Source organism: Mus caroli, unplaced genomic scaffold (genome assembly GCF_978045245.1).
Source record: "Mus caroli unplaced genomic scaffold, Mus_caroli_1 scaffold_9, whole genome shotgun sequence".
Lineage (NCBI taxonomy): Eukaryota > Metazoa > Chordata > Mammalia > Rodentia > Muridae > Mus > Mus caroli.
The window spans coordinates 82,322,289-82,327,926 of record NW_028227264.1 but is presented as its reverse complement, the minus strand read 5'-3'; the positions used below and the strand labels follow the sequence as shown (position 1 = coordinate 82,327,926).

Here is a 5,638-nt window from a genome sequence, read left to right as displayed (position 1 = left end):
TGCCTGGGCCACAAACCAGGAAGCAGAATGTCCACACACAAAATGGCTCGGCCTTCAAGCCTCTGACCTGAGAGAGGCGGGAACCAGAGCGTGCTGGACTCAGAGCCGGTGTCTAGCTCATCCTGATCACCATCCTTTTGGTTTTGTTAATAATTTATTTTTATTTTATGTGTGTTGGTGTTTTGCCTGCATGTGTGTCTGTGTGAGGATATCAGATCACTTGGAGCTGGATTACAGAAAGTTGTGAGCTGCCATGTGGATGCTGGGAACTGAGCCCAGGTCCATTTGGAAGAGCAGCCGGTGCTCATAACCCATGAGCCATCTCTCCAGCCCCCATCACCATCCTTTTTAGAGAGCTAACAAGACAGCCCCTTTGTCTGCAGACCCAGTGGGATTCACAGACTCATTTTCTCTGCTTCAGGTGCTCAGTAGCCTGGAACACACACAAACACACAAGCACATGCAGTACATACACCCAGCACCTACCCACACAACACACACACAGACACATAGACACACACACACATAGCACACCCACATACACAAAACATACAACATACACATAATACACCCACATATAACACACACATCATACACACACAGAATTCACCCATACAACACACACATACACACACACACAGAGAGAGAGAGAGAGAGAGAGAGAGAGAGAGAGAGAGAGAGAGACAGACTGCTGTTTCCTGAACAGTCACCATTCAGATTTATGGGGGAGTGGACCCTAGAAAGTGTCAGCTCCCGGCAAGGGACAATGGCTTAGGGGAACAGAGAAGGTGGGCACAGGAAAAGGACAAAGTCACCTACTCCGGAGGAAAACTGGACCTGTGTCTGAGTCTTGACTTGACCTTTGACAGGCTGGGTGATCCCAGCCAGTGGCTTGTTCTTTTTTTTTTTTTTTTTTTTTTTTGTTTTTTCAAGACAGGGTTTCTCTGTATAGCCCTGGCTGTCCTGGAACTCATTTTGTAGACCAGGCTGGCCTCGAACTCAGAAATCCGCCTGCCTCTGCCTCCCAAGTGCTGGGATTAAAGGCGTGTGCCGCCACGCCCGGCTCAGTGGCTTGTTCTTTATAGGGCTCCGTGTTCTCCTGGGTAAGGAGCACATATGAGCCAGAGCTACTGAGATAACAAAGAATGAAGCCTTCGGGATGCTGAGACTGTCCCTGCTGGGTGCTGAAGACTAGAATATCACAGCTTTCCCTGCCGTGCCAGAATGAACCAAGGCAACATAGAAAACCAATGCCCAGAATCTTCTACACCACCAAAGCCAGCACAGAAGACCCAGGGGTTGGACAGAAGGTTAATCAACAAGAGCTACAGTGGTGTTTTTATTGGTGGCCTGAAATGGCTTGTCTGCCACAGTGGCCTGGGCACCCTGCTCCTTCATAACCTAGGTGGGCAGGGCAAGTACCCAACTAGCCTTGCTTGGACCTCCCATGAGATTTATTTTGTATGGTAAATGAAGGGACAAACCCACAGGCAACCAACAAACCTCAGATTGGATACCCACAGCTCCCACAGAAAGCCAATCTCTCATGCAGGACACAGGCCTCCTGGAAGAGGCAGTGTGGGAACAGGGAAAGGTTGTGTGTGTCAGCCACAGCAGGGTGCTCAGGAGAGGCCAGCAGCTCAGGTCTGCGGAGACAGAACAGCGTGTTAGAGAGGCAACTGCACAGACCTGTGCCCCACAGTCCCCACAGACCCAGGGAAGCACACAACCCCTGGCTGTTAGTGGAAGCTTGGAAGAGAGGAAGTGGGAAGGAAGAGAGAAGGAAACAGACCTTGCTGGAGCTGCCCGGGGTCCGCAGTTTATAGCTTCACCCACAGACTCCAGCAACTGGCCTGCCAGAGGCATGCTGCACTGAGGGCTTCTTCTGAGGGCAGCTGGTGTTTGCCAAAAATAACTGCCAGGTCAGAATTGCTTTCCATTCAGAGGTGGAGAGACGGAAAGTTCCAGAAGCCCCCTATGTAATGGAGCCTTTCACGGCTCGCCCAACAGACTCTGGAAAACAGTCAACAACCGACCAACTGTTTAGAAAGTACTAAAGGATCTCCTTCAAGAGAGCAAAAGCTGGAATGGAGCATGCATGTTATCCATGCATCTGTGTTGGATCCAGAAGCCGAGACCACAGAGCGGCCATCTCTGGGTGTGATGTCACCGTTGGACACGGTTACCTCTGAAGCTCAGATAGAATTTCGTCCCCAAGCTGGGGAAATGGCGAAGTAGTTAAAGGCTTATCATGCAAGCATGAAGATATGTGTTCTTAGAGCCCACTTCAAAGCTAGGCATGCATAGCAGTACATACCTGTAATTCCAGAATGCCTATGGCAAAATGTGTGGCTGAGGCAGGAGAGTATCAGGAAGCTCAAGAGCCAGTTTTCTTGGTGTTCACAGTGGCAGATCACAGGAAACCCTGCTGTCAAACAAGGTAAAACCCAAAGTTGTCCTCTGAACTTCACATGTGTGCTATAGCACACATGCACCATGGCGTGTGTGGACCAGAATTCACAAAGAACTACTTGCATGCGGTGTGTGTGTGTGTGTGCATGCACACACACATATATCACTATATAAATATGTGTTTATGTGCACACATACATGTATATGTATATGTTAGTGGGGTAAAAATAACAAAGTTGGAACAGAGGGGGATTTTGCAACCCCACAGGAAAAACAACATTAACTGGCCAGACCACCCAGTGCTCCCAGGGACTAGACCACCAACCAAGGAGTGTAGAGAGGGATCCATGGCTCCAGATACATATATAGCAGAGGATGGCCTTATCTGGCATCAATTGGAGGAGAGGCCCTTGGTCCTGTGGAGGCTTGGTGCCCCAGCGTAGGGGGATGCTGGAGTGGTGGGGCAGGAGTGGGTGGGTGGGCAGGTGGGGGAGCACCCTGATAGAGGCAAAGGGGAGGGAGGAAAGGGCAGATGTGGGAGGGGTAATGGGGAAGTGGGATATCATTTGAAATGTAAACAAATGCAAAGATTAATTTAAAAATAATAAAAAAAAGAAAAAAGGAACACAGTGGGATTGTGGGACATTGGCATTTTTAATAATTAATCACTTATTGTGTGTGTGTGCAGAGGGAGGTAAGTGTGTGAAGGAGTTCAGAGAATGGCTTCAAGGTATTCTCTCCTTCCCTCCGCGGTCAGCAGGCTTGGCGGTAGGTGCAGTTACCAGCTGAGCCATCTTGCCCATACCTTGGTGGGACCTTTGAGAGATGTCTGGGGGTGACAAGATGAGGGCTCAGTTTTAGCAAGTCATCTGACCATGAATTAGTGGCTCTGGGTCCCTGCTCATTCAAATGTCTGTCCTTATAAAACTCTCTGGTAGTCTGGTAGGAGCTAGCCTGCTGTTCCTAGGGCAGACACCAGGGGGCGGGCCACCTCAGGCGCAGGGGTCCCCTGTGCCTGTGGAGCTCCAGCGTGTGACCGAGCGCCTCCAGGTTCTCTTGCGCAGTGCTTCTCTCCATGGCCCCTCAGGCCTACACGGACGTCTTCACTCTCCTGCACGTTTGTATTTCTGAACTGCCATCTTTCAGCACCCTATAAACACTGCCCACAGTAAAAGCTCATCTTCAGCTGTCTGGGAACCAGATCCAACTGGCTCCGGGCTGAGAGCCTTCGTGTAGGCTTTGAAAGAGCAGCCATTGTGCTTCTTTACTCAGGTTTGTGCCTTCACCTTCAGAAGCATTTTTTTTTTTTTAAATAAGCATTTTGGCAAATGCTGGGCTTTTGTTCGTGGTACTTAGTGGTTGGGATGAACCAACTGTCACTATCTTAGCAACATTAACAATGCTCATGAATAGCCGGGTATAGTGGCGCACACCTTTAATCCCAGCACTCGGGAGGCAGAGGCAGGCAGATTTCTGATTTTGAAGCCAGCCTGGTCTACAAAGTGAGTTCCAGGACAGCCAGGACTATACAGAGAAACCCTGTCTCAAAAAACAAAAACAAAAAACAAACAAAAAACAAAACAATGCTCATGGGTGACTGAGAACCCCCTGATACCCACTTTCTCTCCTCACTGGCAGACCCTGCTGAGTCCCTGCTCCCACCGGACCCTCTGAAAATCAAAGGAGTAGGCACACAGTAGCAGGTATTGGGTTGTTATGCAATTTGATCAGAATAGTCTGAAGGGATGTTGGAAGAATTGATACAGGCAATATAAATCAGCAAGAGATGCCAGGGAAAGTCGGAAAGGGGCAGTTGCCATGGAAACAAGGGGAGGGAGCATTAAAATCTACAGCGTGCTTTCTCGGTCCCAAGAAAGTGTAAAATTCCTCCATGAGAGTTGGTTGGCAGGGAGCATGGGCAAGTTCAAGCACCTTTGAAAAGCCCGGTGGAGAGGGTAAGAGTGGGGCCCTGGTACAACACCAGTCTTTCAGCTTCCTGCTCATTACTGAACAAAAGGTGGATCTGTCTGCCAGCTTGCAAAGTATGAGCTCACATTTCACAGATGAGGGACCTGAGGGCACAATGACACTAAGCAGAGTCTCCATCAGTGGCAGTCCACCAGGAGGCAGAGCTGGGGTTCAAACCCAGGTGGGCTAGGTCAGGAATGAGGCGGAAACGCAATGTGCTCAAAGCTAGCTGGCTGCCTGTCACTTACTGCCCTAGTTTGCTCTTTTGTTGCTGTGATAAAATGCTAAAACTAACTTGGGGAAGAAAGGCTTACTTCAACTTACACTCGCAGGTAACAATCGGTTACCGAGTGACGTCAGCACGGGGACCGACAGACAGGAACTGAAGCAGAGACTGTAGAGCGATGGCTATCTGTGGTTGGAGGTCACCACAACATGAGGAACTATGTCACAGGGTTGCAGCCTTAGGAAGGTTGAGAACCTGCGCCATAAGGAACGCTGCCTATTGACTTCCTTACACAAGAGCTACCAGCCCAGGGATGGCACCTCCCACAGTGGGCCGGGCCATCCGACATCAATCGTTTGTTCTGGGCACTGCCCCACGGACAAACCCACAGACCAGTCTGAACAGGACAGTACCTCAGAGGTCCTCTCGCTCCCCACGTGACTCTAGTTTGTGTCCACTTGACAAGAAACACTAACCAGCAGTTCCCCAGTGTGGTGGTTTGAATGAAAATGACCCCCATAGGCTCATGGGGAGTGGCACTACTCGGAGGTGTGGCCTTGCTGAAGTGGGCGTGGCCTTGTTTGGCGGAAGTGTGTCACTGTGCGGGAAGGTTTTGAGATTTCCTATGCGCAAGCTACAACCAGTCAGTCTCCTTCTGCTGCCTTTGGATCAAGATGCAGAACCCTGAGCCCCTCCAGCACCATGCCTGCCGGGACACTGCCATGCTCCCCATGATAAGGGATTGAGCCTCTGAAACCAGAAGCCAGCCCCAATTCAATGTTTTCCTTTATAAGAATTGAATTGGTCATAGTGTCTCTTTACAGCAATGAAACCTGAACTAAGACACCCAGGGCACGGATTGGGGTGAGGCGGAAGTGTGACCCTCAGCCCAGGCAGCAGTGAGCACTCCCTATATGTGTATCAGTGCCTCAGATGGGGCTCCTGTCCTCCAGGCTGCTCCCCCCACCCCCTTCACAGCACTGCCACTCAAAGATGAAGTGGAAACGGAAGGGTTCTCTGGAAAGTCGGTTG

At 50.2% G+C, this 5,638-nt stretch overlaps 1 long non-coding RNA gene across 2 annotated transcripts; it reads right to left on the bottom strand.

Annotated features, from left to right (window-relative positions):
- Positions 1 to 1,436: 1,436 nt before the first annotated feature.
- LOC147002701 (uncharacterized) lies at positions 1,437 to 5,139 on the bottom strand. Of its 2 annotated transcripts, none has more exons than XR_015048536.1 (5): positions 5,020 to 5,139; positions 4,705 to 4,861; positions 2,318 to 2,428; positions 1,793 to 2,013; positions 1,437 to 1,646 (listed from the first exon to the last, which is right to left on the bottom strand). It is a non-coding gene; the product is annotated as an uncharacterized LOC147002701 (long non-coding RNA). The 2 variants fall into 2 exon arrangements; XR_015048537.1 differs by having other exon boundaries at positions 2,318 to 2,425.
- Between the last annotated feature and the right edge of the window lie 499 nt (positions 5,140 to 5,638).